This window comes from Ixodes scapularis, unplaced genomic scaffold (assembly GCF_016920785.2).
Source record: "Ixodes scapularis isolate PalLabHiFi unplaced genomic scaffold, ASM1692078v2 PGA_scaffold0__279_contigs__length_252992795, whole genome shotgun sequence".
Lineage (NCBI taxonomy): Eukaryota > Metazoa > Arthropoda > Arachnida > Ixodida > Ixodidae > Ixodes > Ixodes scapularis.
Genome location: NW_024609835.1, coordinates 56,829,363 through 56,845,611, shown reverse-complemented (window position 1 = coordinate 56,845,611; position 16,249 = coordinate 56,829,363). Strand labels below are relative to the sequence as shown.

At 45.5% G+C, this 16,249-nt stretch overlaps 1 long non-coding RNA gene across 1 annotated transcript; it reads right to left on the bottom strand.

The window, feature by feature from the left end:
- Positions 1 to 1,410: 1,410 nt before the first annotated feature.
- On the bottom strand, positions 1,411 to 3,713 carry LOC121833042. The gene is made up of 3 exons (XR_006076525.1): positions 3,643 to 3,713; positions 3,296 to 3,353; positions 1,411 to 1,557 (listed from the first exon to the last, which is right to left on the bottom strand). It is a non-coding gene; the product is annotated as an uncharacterized LOC121833042 (long non-coding RNA).
- Between the last annotated feature and the right edge of the window lie 12,536 nt (positions 3,714 to 16,249).

Genomic DNA, 16,249 nt, shown 5'->3' with positions numbered 1-16,249 from the left:
TGCAAAGTTTAATCATCGTGGACATAAGGAAACATGCCTGATGCGGCGCTCACTTAGCACTGATAACGTGCTTATCTTTCCTGTGCACCTGAATAGTGTGAGTGGCTGGTTGAGCGCGTCAATCAACCAATTCAACAATGGCATGAAAAATAGCGGTGAGGGTTTTTCTTTTTTTTTTTGTCTTCATATTTTATATTTTGGATTTTGCAAGGGGGTAAGTCAGTGCTTGAGATCCCTGCAGCTTAATCTCATTTGAGAGCAACAGATAGGATGTGGAGGTACAAGGAATGTCGTTATACACACGTCGTCGTTCTCAATAGCAGGTTATCTCCATTGCTGAAAGCAGACCAAAATTTACGATAGATTGGCTACGGCCTGTCTAGAACAAGGCACTTGGCCCAGCGCGACATCTCGGGAAACTCGTTGTGCTACGGGGTTTTACAGCGCTATTGCTACAAGTGAGTAGAAAAACTCTCTATTGAGATGGAAAAAAATATAAGTTTATAAATTACTGATAGGGCTCTAATGCCCGTGCCACACGGGAAACTCGAATGCCATTTACAACGAATGACATTTGAACGATCGGCCAATCAGCGTGCGACACTCCGAGCGTGAGGCGTTCCACGGGCGACAGATCGCGAGCCAATTCGTCGATCACACGAATGTCATTCGTAGTAAAGGGCATTCGAGTTGCCCGTGTGGCACGGGTAATAAGTCAGTTCTAAACCGACTGTAACTGAGCCCAAATGAGCGTATTTGACCGTGGCACTGCATGCACATGTGAGAACCGGCCTGTAGCCGCTAGTTGAAGAGTACATAATGTATTGACTACATCGCAAGAGCCCTGAAGCCGCTCCTATAACTTTTTACTTGGGGGGTAGTTGGCTCTCGCCCGATCCTAGACAAAGTGATTGGCCACAGTTTCGTAAATGTTCCATGGTTATTCCCGCCCGTCTCATACTGGTGCATTACATATTAAAGATTGAGGCAATGCAGGTTGCTTTTGGTTTGTGTTTCTTGAGTTTTTTTTTTTTTTTTTTTTTTTTGCATATAAAAGCTAAAACCCTGGGCCCATGGATGAGCGCGTTGTTCCAACCCTCTGAACCTCTATAACACCCGCCATTTCCGTTAACGATATTTCGGATAACTTTTGAAATATATCGTCATTTATTTCTGAATATTTGTCAAGCAAATACATTTCGTTTGTATAAATAACCCTAAAGTTTTTAAGTTTTTTTTTTTTTTTTTTGAGGGGGGGGGGGGGGGGGTGAGTGTTTTGTGCATTCGAAATTTGACGGCAGACGCAATCGTTGACAGCAGCAAAAAGCGACGGTTTCCCTCCACCCTCTCCCGCTCCCATCCTTTTCTTATTTTTTTTTTTTTTTTCTACTTTTATCTTGAGGCCGATGGAGACGCAGTCGAGGTTGGCGACCTCGTCTGGCTTCGTAGAATTCTGATGATTCAACGTTGGATCGTCGAAAACCGAAGGCGAGGACTCCGTCACGGTCTTCTGGCTCTTCCTTGTGACATGCGTCTGTTCCACTCTCTTCGTTTTCTCTGAAAGCATGGGAGAAGAAGACGACGCCAAAGGTGATCGGATGTCAATGATGTGCTCACCACCCCGGGAAGCTTCAATCCTTCGCCTTTATTACATTGTGAAATGTTATAAAGGAAACTCCCGAGACTTTGTCAATTCAAAAATAAACACATGTTCGCTATCATTTGGCTGCTGTCTTATATCAGAGAATGATAACAAGTAACCTGTCATTTCAAGCGGAGAATTGAAATGACAGCCTTACCGTGGCTTTCGCCCCGGGAGAATCGGAATTTTCGGCGACTAATTGTGCGAAGCAGTTCACATTCGCTCTTCTCGGCTGCCTAAATTTGACATCTTGACAGACCTCGTAGCTTCAGATTTCGCAGAGATTATAATATGTAAGTGTAATTGTGTTGTGTGCATGCATATACAGCCGGACGTTAGTCAGCCCCAATGGGCGTCTAGCGTCTCAGCTGTAGAGCAATTTATCCAGTGAAGTGCAACCGCTTACCATGTGAAAGATCCTTTCTACTGTTCACCCCATGGTGAACACTCTGTTCTCATGGAATTATTTTCCGTTTGGTATAGAACACACTTCTGCCCACTTTTATGCAGTAATATCTACTCATATTTGAGTTTTGAGGGTTTCCACATCCCGAAACCATGATGTCTTCGCAGAAAGACAAGAAGATGCCGGGGAAGTATCTAGAGGGCAACTTATCGATCCTTACCCCTTTGAAGTACGCGAGATTGCCCCCAAATGGAGATCAGTTGTAGACCATACTTGTCTGCAAGGTCTATCAATGTCCTTCCATGAATATTATACTTTTTACTACCTCACACCGAATGATGATCATTAGGGTCGCTTTTTAGAATATCTGGACTTGCGGGCTGTTAAATTACTTTCGTTAGTCTTAGTCTATATAATGTGCTACATGGTAAGGTGTACGCAGCAATTATTGGAAAAGTGCTGAATTCCTTGTGGAGAGATGCAGCGATGTTTTTCGTTAAATATTTGTGACGTAACGTTGTGTAGAACGACAATAAGGTATTTCCTAATTGGAATCAGTACCCTGACTTTATCCGCTTTTTTGGGGGGAATAAAAAAAAAACTCATATCTGGTAACCTAATGGTTGCGCTTACACGGGTCTAACATTTGATACTCGTTTTTCTTTTCCACCAATCGTCTCCCAGTTCGCTACTCGGTGCCTTCCAAATTACAAATTCTTGGGTATTCGAACGCAAAAATAAATTAAAAAGTAAGTCAGCGTAACCTTGACTTTTTAGACAGAGGCCCTCAATTTTGGAATTGAGACTTTGCTTTTGAAGACTTGAGTGATACAAAGAAAGCAAGAAAAAAAAATCATCAGCCAGACCCCAACACCTGTGATTTGGTTGCAGCAGTGCATGAAACGAATCCGGCGCCCCCCTAAAGAGACGAAGCTGTCTCGACGTGTGACAACCAATTATTTTAGCTCCCGGTCTTTTTCTTCCCTCATATCAGGGCGGTTGTCATGGCGCGATTCGGTGTACATCTTGCATTCTTCTAGCTCCAGCTTTTCTTCGAATGGGCATTTTTGTGTATGTGTGTACTGGTACAACCCAGCCAATGTCTGTGTTTTAGAGAATGTACAAAAATATAAAGCAAATTTTTTTAAGTATATATTTTTTTTTACGTTCGTTGGCCTTTCTCAAATTCCTTTCCATTCACAATAAAAATGCAATCATCTGCGCGCCCAACCGTTTGAGCGACTTACCGATGTCTCGAGTAAAATTCGCCACAGGTCACGTTTACCAGCATTATATTCTTCGACTCTGAAACAAAATTATCAAGGAAGCCTTAGAATACAGTTGACCTTTAATGATGATACCTAGCCTTTATGAAGATATCTTAGAGAAACGTTGCCTGCCTCTCTCTCTATTTCTCTCTTTCTCTGTACCTCTCTCTCTCTCTCTCTCTTAGATTCCATTCTTGCTTTCTTCCCACCAGCTTCAGTGGTCATCCTGTTTTGTTTTTCTCTTTCATTTCACTTCACTAACTTTATTTCCTTAAAGAGCTCCATCGGGTGTATTACATACGGGGTGGGTTACAACAAAAACATACACAAATGCCACAGATCTTCATTGTTGAAGATGATGAATTCCATGTTCCATGCAGGTTGCTGGCCAGGTGATGGCAGGAGTCTGGTGGGAAAGGCTGTTCCAGTCAGAGGCTGCTCGGGGAAAAAATGGGGAGAAAAAGGTATAGTGATGCGGGTGCGTAGGTGAGTGAATTGCAATGGGTGACCGGTGCGCTGGTATATGCGTGCAGGAGATACAATGCACGGTGCATGGGCGAGCGAGGAATAACAAAACTTGTGAAATAAACAGAGACTGTTTAAGCCGCGACAGCAAGAAGGATTAAATAGATCTAATTCAGCTTTCAGTGATGAAATGATAACATCGTACGAATATGAAAAATGAATGAATCTAGTGGCGCCATTTTGAACGGTTTCGAGAGCGTTAATAAGATAAACTTGATGCGGACACCAGATGGCGGATGCATATTCTATCTTTGATTTAATGAAGGATTTGTAAGCTAGTAATTTCACGTGTTGAGGGACACACCGTGGATGACGCTTCAGGAATCCTAGTGTTCTGTTTTCAGGTGCCATAAGGCCAGTTGTACGCATGCGCCATGGTAGATCGTTGCAGAGGGTGACACCAAGGTATTTGTGTCAGTCCACTAATTCAACGGGAATTTGAGCGATAACAAAAGGTTAGACAGGAGGGTTACGGCGGCGGTGAAAAGACACGAGTTTACACTTATCAGGGTTAACTGCCATTAGCCAGCGGTTGCACCACTGTCGAATGTTGTTAAGATCGTTCTCAAGGGCAGTTTGGTCAGAAGCGTTAGTGACTGAGCGTTAGATAACACACTCATCGGTGAACATGCGGATATGGGTAGACACGCGTTGCCTGGGCCCCATAAAACAAAAAAATTGGATTCGTTTTTTTTTTTTTTTTTTTTTTTGTCATTTTTCAGCGAAGCACACGGGACTTGTTCCCTTTTCCCTTTCTGTTTTGTCTATTCATTGTCGTCCCCTTTGGATGTGATACGCCACAGCTACGAGTTGCTGGGCTTCAGCCGTATTCCAGCACAGTTTCCCGATTTATTTTCGTTGCCACACAATCATAATCGACACCGTTACATGCACTGTGAGCTTCAATTGCATGAGTATACGATGGCTAGTGGCGTACAGCATCGAGAAGTGACGGCTATGATTACGTTGAAAAGGAATGAATAGGGGGACTAGGCTTGTGTGATTAGTTGAAGCCCCCGGCTCGGTTAAATTATATATATCGTATTCATGAAAATGAAACTAGGCCTTCACTTTTTTTTACTGGAATACGTTTATTTTATTTTTTTTAAGATACCGTGGAAGCCAACAACAGAGAGACTTAAAATCCGTCCAGCCAATGACGAAACAAGAATGACGTCTTGATGAGCGACGTGGCATGCGTTGGGAGGCTGAGCTTGACACTCACGTGCTTCGAATCTCCACAAAAATTTCATTTCTGAGCCTCAGCGTTATCGGCGGCTCGTCAGTCACTCGGCGGGCTTTTTTTTCGTTTTTTTTAAGTAAATAGCAAGGATTAGCTGTCTCTTGACGTCACAGGAAAGAATGCGCGCGTGTTCTTTTTCTTGTCTTTCATATATAAAGACCAGTCTAGTGTTGAGCAAATATAGTATGAACCTCCGTTCAATCAGTCCCACGTGTATCCACTATTACTTTCACAATAGGGGGTACGCCACTTTAAAGCGAAATAAAAACGCTGGTTCGAGTAAAAAATGCACGCCCTTACACGAATGATCTCTTCGAAGGCAACCTATAGGTGACGCTGACGTTCAGATATGCATGCAGTGCAAGGTGTTTACTTCTTCGGCCTCGATGAACCATGCAGTGCCAGTCGCATTAAATCGCGCTGAAGCTGGATGCGAAGCGTGCAATACGCACATGACGTCGGCGCATTCGTTTACATGAAATCATGGGTGTCGCCGGTGCATGCGCGACATGAGCCTGAAGTGGCACCCACGTCTTGTGTAGGGTTCCAATGCCGACGGAATAATCGCTTTTTGCTTCTTTGCTAGATGTTGCCGTGCGCCCGTGGGACGGCTGAGCGGTGCAGCGTAGAAGGCTTTCGCCGATGCAATAGTGAGAAATCCCCGAGTCAATCGAGGTACAAAATTAGAGCTAACGGTTCATGTAGATGTCGCCGAATTCCGCATGACCTTGACGTAGGAAATGGCATATTCGCTTTTACTCTGAGCTCTCCTTTGTGAAATTGAAAAGTCTGAACACAAAAAAGCTGCGATTAATGTACCCATAAAAATAGAAAAGCAAAAAACACCCAGAATTGTTTCTTTAAGTGTCGATTTTTTGTTTGTAATATTTGAAGTATTTTTACTTTCCTGTCTTGAGTGTGTGTGCGCACTGTTTTTTTTTCTTTTTTTTTTTTTTTTTTAAGAAGCACGTGTCTTTTTATAATATTAAGGTTTCGCGTAATACCGCTCTATGATTAAGAACTAGCTGGCTCTGAATATAAGGCTGCTAACTAAACGTATATATTTTGTGCGCTTATGCCCGCGTTTCTTCTACGACTCGCTGCTATAACCCATAGTTCGTAACTAAAACGATACAAGGTGCACAGGTTGTATTTTACTAATCTCGAAGAATCATAAAGACCAGTGTTTACGATACATATATTTTTTTTAGAATGTTAAATAACTGTCAAAGTTACGGTCATACTACCTTTTCGGAATTTAGGTACTCCCAATGAAGCGTGAAATTTTTACTTTTCCACGAGCTGCTTTGCCGACATTAAATTTATTTCAGTGCGCGTACTATAACAGGCAGACTCGTACGATAGTCATTGCAACTTGCAAGCAATCAAAATACATTTATTCGATTACTCTTTTAGTAACTTTGAAATCAATTGAAGTAATTTATTAGTAAGTAATTGTGAGACTAATCTGACTACTGTTTTTGTTTTTTTTAATGACTCGTAACCGTTTAAAAACTTTCCCTGCTCTTTTTTTTTTTTTTGCTTGTACAAGTTTCCTACTGAAGAATCTTTGAACCAAGTTTCCCACAGAAGGATGGTTTACCGAAAATCAATGAATTAAGACGATAAGTAGTCTCTAATTCGGTGCTTCTAATTTATTAATGGACGGTACGAAAAACCCGTTTTCAGACCGGCAAAAAAAAATGTGTCGATTTGAAAATCCGTTGTAATCGTAGAAGTAACGGTTACTTCCTGCACTAATGGCCAATTCATTTTTCTTCTCAAGTAATCTGAAGTAATACATTTTTAACCGAGAGTAATTGTAATTGTAATCGATTCCTTTCTACACTGACGTGTACAAGACTTGTAGTGGCAATAACTTGTACGATACTGTATTTTTTTTTTTGTAACGTGTACAAGGATGTGTAGCAGAATTGAAGCCAATTCTGCTACGCAGACTTCATCAACATATAAAAATCACTCTAAATTTATTTTCCAGCGGCAAAAAAAAAAAAAAAGATTCACGCGCACGATGAATATTTTCTTCTGGTATCCTCCGAAGGAACCACTTTGCTCTTTATCCAGTAGCCATCTTCAACCTCATTCGCAAGACGTGACTAGCGCCCGTTTAACCGCTGACTAACTATGTCATTGATTAAAATGATCACGTGGCAGGTGGTAATCGCAGCTAAGTAAGCACTCGGTGTGCACCGACCATGTTTAGGGCTCATAAGTCACCCCAAACGACTTCGCCGGTGTTTAGCGGGTGACTAGTGGCTCGGCGCCATAACCGACTCCTATCACCGCTGACCACCAGTGCTAATGAAGCCCTTATACTGTCTCGAAATATTGAGGGAACACATCCAGGAGGAACCGGAGCAGCAAATATTGAGAGAATAGACATGTTCAGAGGTCAGAGATAGAGCTCAAGTGATCTCAGCGAGGCGCTGGACGACGAGAGTGCCCCTATTTACGGGAGCTTACATATTCTGGTATGTCACTGGCGATGCGGCTTCCGTGTTTGCCCCCTTAAGTTTTTTTATATTTCCTTTTTTTTTCTTTGAAATCCTTTGTCCCGGACAATAATCTTCACGTTATAACATTTCACTTTTGCAAATAGATCTTTACATATTAGTTTTTACGTGATAAAATCCACATTCACTCAGTGGCGTCTTAGTACGAGCATGCGATACCTAACTTTATATGTCACTTCCGCTTTTTGCTCCCGACTAGATACTCACCCGCTTGCTTCGCGCTCGTGAATACCGCAGTACTATACTCGGCGGCAATTTTTCTTGGCAATGCAGTGGAAGGTACAGGTACGCTTTCCCTCTCCCGTTTTGAGCGCTCAATAAAGCTGTGCGCGGGTTCTTCTCCTCTCCACTGCATTGCCAAGAAAAGTTGTCGCCAGTATAGTAGCTCCTTAGTCGCTGATGGTACAATTAGCTCGGGACTACGTAGACGCGCTACTAACTTTAAAGCAGCTCTAGTTATTCACGACTGGTGAATACGGCTGCTTGTCTTTATAAGGCTGGATCACAAAGAAAGGTTGTATGAGTGAAACCATTGCTAGTCACTTAATGTTCTCAAAGAAACAAAGTTCATTTAATATAACTAAAATGCTATTATCTCTATATATTTGCATCTCGCTGAACTCGAATACATGAATGCCCCACCCCCGTAAAACGTGGATTCGTATACAAACTACTAACTAAAGTTCATTGCAAACTAAAAACAAAACAAAGATAAAAAAAGACGCCGAAGGCATTTAAGATTGCTTACGTGTAGGAATGCGAAAGTGTGATAATCCAGCGGGTGAAATGTTTTCGAGTAATGTGTTTACGCGTATTAAAGCTGTTTCTGCCGGTATTGTATTCGGTGTATGTTTGCGTTTCCGTTGGCCACCAGACCGCAAACGTTCGGACCCTCATCATTGTCTGCCTCTTCACTCGCCTTGCCGCATTGATCCGCAACACTTGCTTCCTCGGTTGTGGCGTATTTGCGTGGGCGGCCACGTTTGCCTGCGGAAGCCGCCGTAGGTGTAGACGCTGCTGCCGATGTCGAGGCCGTAGATGTAGACGCGGTCGCCGCACAGTCCATCGCACGAAGCATACAACGAGCACAGATGAAGTCCGAAGCGCAACTAATGCATCAGAGGCAGCGCGCCACGTCTTCCTTTTGCACACGGCTCTCCAGCGGTGACACCACGCTCCTCCCCCCCCCCCCCCCCCCCCCCCCCCCCTTCCTGCGCAGGTCCCCCGCCGGCTTCACGGCTTCCATGACGAAGCATCTGCGTTTCTGTGCATTTCTTTGTGTTTTATTTCTGAGGCGCGTCTGTTTTGACCATGGGCGGGGCGTGCTTCATGACGTCTTTTTATGGCCATTTTTCAATCAACGCCGACGCCGCCTTTTCCCGTAATGGGACATATAAGGCTTTTGCCTTAAACAAAGAAGCTAGGCATAAATTGCCGGATATGTTTAGAATTGGACGCACTCAACATTTTGACAAATGCAACCCTTCGAAAGACTTAAAAAAATTGTTAACAGGTTGTTGAGCCGGTTTCAGTATGTCCATTACAGTCTCACTTGATACATGGATATTTCACAGACGACAAACGTTAACACAAGCTAAAAATTTGGATTTCGCTTTATCGAATACTTGTTCTAACAGTTCTAATATTGCGTAGTATAATAATAATAATTTTATTTATTATAATTGCAGGGGGAGCTGAGGGTAACAAGCTTTCCGAGAAATTTCAGTTGTCCTCAGCCCCCCCCCCCCCCCCCCCCCCAGATAAGAAGCAAGGGTAATAAAAGTAAAATAAAAAGAACGCAAGAAATTATACATTAAGACATGGTACTTCCATCAGAAAAGCCACAAAGACGACCGAAAACGGTGATTGACAAAAGTCACATTTGCCTACACCAAGGCGAGGCAGTACTTGAAAAACTAAAATGGAAAGCAGGACGTGCTATGCTCCACTGTAGCCAGTTCGACATACCAACCAAGAACAACTCTCTCGATTAAAATTCAATGTTTGAAATAAAATAAGATTTGAAGATACTTCAACGCATCAACATATAAAACATGTGTTTAATCACCAATTTAAAAAAAAGCCAAGTAGAAACATGTTTTTTCAAAGGCACAGAAATGAACGCTGGATCCACAGAGATTCGGAAAAAGCTACAAAGGGAACGATTTCACCGACCAAGTGACCGCCAAGGGCTAGCTCGGCGGATTATAGGTCTACGCTAATGCCTGCATGTCAACTTACCCGCAAAACACTCGAAGAGCCAACCTCTGTGATCTACGAAATCAGCTCAGCGAATGATGAGGAGGAACATTCGTTTAGACCCAAAAATGAAGTCTGCGCTGTGGCATTATGCAATGCAAGCGCCTGTGCGTCTACTTCCCCGCAAAACACTCGAAGAGCCAATCTCTGCGATCTACGAAATCAGCTCAGCGAATGATGATACGGAACATCCGTTTAGACCCAAAAATGAAGTCTGCGCCATTCGCTGAGCTGATTTCGTAGATCGCAGAGAGTGCCTTTTCGAGTGTTTTGCGGGTAACTAGACGCGCAGGCATTTCTTAGAGGGTAGCAAGGCACTACGACGCAGCGTTGCTCCGAGGGTCCCTGGCCAAGACCATCTGCCCATGACCGGCTTACTGAATGGAATATGCCAGTGCTAATCTTCTGGACCATACCCATACGAATACTTTGATCGCTGACCTCAATTTTCGCTAAAAAGGTCACTCTAATTTCCTTGTCATCTCCTTGTTTTTAGAAGCAACGGTGGCGAACGCTCTCTTTGGAAAGGGACACTATTAGCAATTCTACCTCCTTTCTGTGTGTGATAGAGCTCAAATAAACGCCGTATGGATTACCATCGTAACATGCGGTACGCACAGTTTGCTATTAGTATGTCCTTTTCATTCCGACACGACGGTACGCCCACGCTGTCGAGCTAGAGCAGTTCTTTGGAGTACGCGATGCCTGTCCAACCTTCCTCGGCCGATTCTCGCGTCACCATTGAGTTGTAATCGAAAAAGATCGGTCACAAAGTGTTCACTAAAGCAGGCGACATTTGAGCGATGCAAACGGGCGCAGCGCTGCTATTGGTTGCGCTCGCCGCTCGCCGCGGGGCGCGCCACGGGCGCACAGCGCGGCTTTATCTGTATCGGAAGTGACGCAGGGACGCCAGCACAGGTTGCTATGATACCGCCCCGCGGCGCCCATTTTCATCCAACAGCGCGGTTCCATGCACTTCGATCAAACACGCGCATGTTCGCTCCCAGTGTGAACACGTAATTAATTGCGGGGTTCTTGCTGACACCCGTAGCTTAAACGTATATTCTTAGACGCTCGCTCCTGCATCCACGAGGCCGCGAAAAACGCCGATACGAATTGTTTTCATGTACGCCGCTTTGTAAACGAGCTGCGCGGGGCGTCTACTTTGAGCAACGATGACAGTTGTGTTGACGTCGTAGAGATCGCGTTCGTAGCAGACGATGAAGGCGGTTATCCCGGCCTCGACATTTGGGCCTTTTAAAATGTGGTAGCGTCGACATTTCACTTTACGGACACGATCCCAACACAAGCGTTGTCAGAAATGCCCCCTGAGTTTGTTGTTATTAAAAATCCACGTGCTCCGAACTGCTCCGAACCATGCCGAGCTCTTCGATTGGTTGTTCTTGTTGTAGAAGGCGCTGTCCCCATAGCAACAGCCCCCTCTCGTGGGGATGGGAAGCTTGTGGGGCACCGCAAGTTCTTGTTTTCACGAACGAGAACGTCGCTTTCCGCCTCTTACTTAAAGGCCGACGTACAGCCTCGGTTTTCTGCAGAGAGGATCAGATCAGATGAGATTTTATCTCCTCAATCGGGATACATTGCATAAAGGGGGGGGGGGGGGGGGGGGGGGATAAATACAACATTCAGTACATAATATTAAAAGGTACACAGCAAAACAAAAAAACAAAAAAACATTCACTAATCACACTTTACAAATAGGAATTACAAATGTCGCGAAATTTATTGGTATTAGTTTCATGGACGATGTGAGCGGGTAAGGAATACCAGTCGGCAATAGCAAGTAAAAGGGGAGAATTTTGAAATTTGTCAGTTCTGAAGAAGAGAGGCTGAATTTTTAGTGGATAACCGCGGCGCTTTGAAATGTAGGGTGGATCTTAGATATAGATGCTACGAAATTCCGATGATAAGTAGTAGATGCCATGAGGGAAAGCAAGACGGGCTAGTTTAGTTCTAACGGTTAGAGCTTTCAACTCAAGGTTAGTTTTAATAATTGTTACACTCGAGGTTTGTGAATAGTCATGCATGATGTAGCGTGATAATTTGTTTTGAACAGATTCGAGATTGTTAAGAAGTTATACTTGATGAGGCCGCCAGATGATATTGGCGTATTTGAGTTTGGATCGCACAAATAAGTAAGTGAGTGATTTATTTGCACTTAAATTGGTGCGCACACGGCGGCGTGCCAGGCAAAGCAGTAGGCAAAAACCCTTACGCGTGTGCGTCTGCCAGCCTGCCGCCGTGTGCGTTGGGAGTTAAAGCACTACCCAGGCTTTAGAAGCGTTAAAATTATGATGGAAGTGATGATGGAGGTGGTGGTGATGACGATGATGTTGCTGATGACGATGGCGATAGTGATGATTATGATTCATGAGGAAGAGGGGGTGAGGGAGTGAAGATCGCGATTATGATGGCAGCAGACGCGAAGGCATTAGTCTAGCGAATACCTTGCAAAGTTCCCGGGATTCATCGTGTGATGTGGGCAGTGGGCTACGAGAAGCTTATGGTATGGTCAAAAAGTCTCTAATGGCGGCAGGCAGCAGGGATTCGGTATGACGACCAGTCCTGCCTCGAAGAAGTTCGGGCTGACCTGATCTTCTACCGAGACGTACGGCTGCCGACAGGCGAGTCCCCGAAAGAGATCCGTCGAGTAATCGGCACAGTTCACGAACTCGAGAAATCCGCCGTCTCTGATCGAGGGGCCGCCAGCCAAGGGTTCTGAGCCGTGTGTGGTGCGGCACGTCGGTCGTGCCAGGGGACCAGGCGCAGATTTTGCGGGTTGCGCGGCGCTGCACACTCTCCAGTCTCTTCATTAGGTGTTGTTGAGGGGGAGACCAAACTGCAGAGCAGTATTCCAATGAAGGCAGGACTAAGGATGTATACAGTGCCTGCACGACCGCCGGCCCACCTGGCCTTGCGACGCGGGTGATGAAGCCAACCGTTCTGCGGGACTTCGCGATAACGCCGGCAATATGTGCGGAAAAATCCAAGTTTTGGGAAAACGTGACACCCAAGATGGACAGGTGGTCTGATGCGAGTAATGGAGTGCCTTCCACAGTATATACAGGGCTTGTCGGTTTTTTGCAGTTTGAGAAACGTATCACGGAACTCTTTGATGCGCTCAGGCTTAGGTGTTGTCTCGAGATCCATCTCTCTATGTCTTCTAGATAGCTTTGCAAGTGACGTGCGTCAGACTGGGACGAAATTGTCGTCACGATCGATGTATCGTCTGCGTATTGCACTAGAATACACTTGTCGTTACGTGGTATGCCGTTCACGTGCATGAGAAAGAGCGTCGGAGCGAGAACAGAGCCCTGTGGCACTCCTGATGAGATGACCCTCTCTGTAGAGCGTGCCCCACAGTACTCAACTTGTTGGCTCCGATTCCGCAGAAACCTTGATATCCAGGTGAATAGGAAGCCGTGTATGCCTGAGTGTGTGAGCGTCTCAAGCAGGAGATTAATGTCGAGCGTATCGAACGCATTGCTTAGGTCAAGTTGGATTAGATCTGTCATGGTTCGATTATCCATGTGATCACTGATAAAATGCGTAATAGTTCCCAGTGCTGATTCGCAGCTGCGACCTCTTCGAAAGCCGTGCTGACTGTCGGAGAGATAGCCGGATTCTTCAAGGTGGTTGAGAAGCTGGCCGTTAACTATCCTTTCAAATGTTCGACAGACAATCGAGGTGATTGACACAGGACGGTAATGTTTGGTTCATTCGTCGGCTTCCCTTTTCCCTTGTGTAGCGGAGTGACCAAAGCTCGTTGCCACGTTCCTGGCACAGTACCGCTGTCGAACAGCCCTTGCAGAATCTGGCAGGTGGTCGGCAGCAGACAGAGCCTTTTAAACCACGTCGGCGCGATACCGTCTGGACCGCAGCTGTGAGAGGGCTTGATTTTGGAGAGCGCCTCCTGTAAGGACTCGGTTGTGAAGGACACAGTGTCAAGTTTCGACTGGGCGAGGCTTCCCGCCCTCGTTGTCGATGGTCGCACTGCGGGGATGTCGGGGGCATCAGCGTAATGTTCGTTGAGCAAAATCAGTCCAGGGTGATTCGGGGGTGGGCCATTGTTGTTTATAGAGGAAAAGTGGTCGGCGAAAAGATTAGCGATCTCTTGTGGGGAGTCAGCCATTTTGCCGTGGACGACGAAACATGGTCGCTGGGATGAATGGCGTAGGGATCTAGTGTATAGTTCCAGAAGACTTTCGGATCTTTCTTAGCCCTTTCAGCAATATCGCGAATGTAGTTTTGGTGGGAGATGTAGATCGTAGCCTTAAGTGTGCGTTGATGATCTTTTGCCAGTTGTAGAGTGGCAGGACACTGGGATCGGCGTGCCCGCCGAAACAATGATCGCTTGATTCGCGCGGCCTTGATGATGTCGGCTGTGATCCACGGCGAGTGTTTTCGCTTTGATGAGCGGACGGAGCGAGGAACACATTCCTTCTGAATGGCGACCATGAAGTCACACCACAGGTCATAGTTGGATAACCAGTCTGATCCTGCGGAGGTCATACACCATGGTGCCAGGTGGGCCAATTGCACCATGTGATCAAAGTCAAGTTGCCGGAACCCCCACAACATACGAGCGTAATGCCCTGTGCGTGGCAGGGAGACTGCGTAGTGTAAACTAAAAACTAACCACCTACAAATGCTTTGTAGGCGGTTAGTTTGACTGTCTGAGATGAGCGAAAAAGATTGCGTTTGATGTATCCGAGCAATTTACATGCACTTGAAACAGTGTTATTGATATGATCGTTCCAGGTGAGGTCCTCTGAAAAAATTACTCCTAAGTACTTGTATGTTCGAACTTTTTCTATGTTTTCGTGGTTAATGGAATAATTCCTTTCCGCGGAAGACGGCTGACTGGCAAATTTTATAAATCTTGTTTTGTTAGTGTTCAATCTCAGTTGCCATTTGCAGCACCAAAGTGAAATCATGTTGAGGTCTTGCCGTAGCAGTGCTGGATCGTCTGGGTTGGTGATCCGCCGGTAGATAACACAGTCATCTGAAAAAAATCTTATGGAGGATGTTAAGCTAGGGGGAAGGTCGTTAATGTAAATGAGAAATAAAAGCGGACCCAATACGCTGCGCTGAGGGACACCGTACTTTACTGATAATTTTGAAGACTTACTTTCTCCGACGTATCTGGCCTGTTTACGGTTTTCAAGAAAAGATAATCCTCTTAGCGCTCCCCTCTCCTAAGCCACGAGGGAAACCAAGTTGGTGCAAGGTAAAAATTGGATAGGATATATACCTTTTCAAAAGGGCACCGCCATCTTGAAGTATTGTTACTTCCAGTACGGGCGAAAACATTGTTTTGCCGTCGCCTCGCTTATAGAATACATTTAGGATAAAAGCGTAAGCGTCACCCATTATCGTTTTGTATCCCTTCTATGTTTTTACTATTTGCAGTTCGAAACGTTTTATTATTTTTTCGTCGCCCATACAGGATATGCCTACCAGGCGGCTGGGGACGAGAGTAGGCGAAAAAAGTCTATGCGGAGGGCAAGTTCGTCTGCTCCTTTTGCAGGGGTTGTGGTGACGTCAGAACGCCGAGCTCTGATTGGTTCTGAATGAGGGATAGTGGGCAGATCGCAGGGCGGCTTGCTTTGAGGTCTACCCACTATCTTTCAATCGGAGAGAATCAGAGCTCAGAGCAGGGTGTAAGATAGACAGGTGGTGAAACGAAAGCCAAATGAGCGACCGGATTGTGTCCCCCTCGGTTTTCTCTTTTTCTGTGGCGCCATCTATGTGGAGCACCGCGAACTCTCACTCCAGCTGGGCGAACGCTGGCGACCGGTTAAACTGGGTTAAACTGACGGAGAAGGTTTCTCGTGTATTTTCAATGGAGGACTGTCGTGCTCTCAGTTTATTTTGCGCACTCTCCCATAGAGTTCCATGCAAATTCGATTCTGATTTTTTTCTTCTCGCCGCAGCGCCATCTGTCGCAAAACAGGGGAACCCGCAAGCCTCCCGCAAGCAGACGAGTACACAATCCGGTCACGGCGCTGCGGTAGGTTTCTATGGGCCGTTTCCCCACCTGTCTATCTTACACCCTGGCTCAGAGTCTTTCTGACGCCACCGCAACTCCTCCGCAAGAAGCAGACGACTTGCTCACCGCATAGGAAAGGAGGATGCGGGCAAGAGTGGAAAGCGCGAAGTGTACGTCGGCCTTTATGAACGCGTTCGTGAATACCCATTACGATGTGCTTAAAGGCCCGTTCACACACTTGCGTTCAGAGCGACCAATACGCTTACGAACGAATGCAACCGGCTGGAACGGCGATTTGCCATGGCAACAAAGATCCAAGGGGTCGTTTCGTTCGTGTTCGTTTCGCAACGCAAAGAATTGAA